The sequence below is a fragment of the Hipposideros armiger genome, unplaced genomic scaffold, assembly GCF_001890085.2.
Source record: "Hipposideros armiger isolate ML-2016 unplaced genomic scaffold, ASM189008v1 scaffold_371, whole genome shotgun sequence".
NCBI lineage: Eukaryota > Metazoa > Chordata > Mammalia > Chiroptera > Hipposideridae > Hipposideros > Hipposideros armiger.
In genome coordinates, this window is record NW_017731721.1 from 335,714 (window position 1) to 335,913 (window position 200).

Sequence of the window (200 nt, forward strand, 5' to 3'; positions counted from 1 at the left end):
GCGCGCGCGCGCGCGCGCATGTGACACGGAGCGGACTGCTCTGCACTGCTACCTCCCCCATGTGCACGGTCGCCCCCTGGGGCCCGGGATTGGCGCCCCTTCCCACTGCTCTTGTCCCCCCAGCCTGATGGGACCTGCGCGAGTGGGCAGGGGACTTCTCTTGCCAGCTGACAGTGCCACCTCCCCCGCCCCCATTTCTT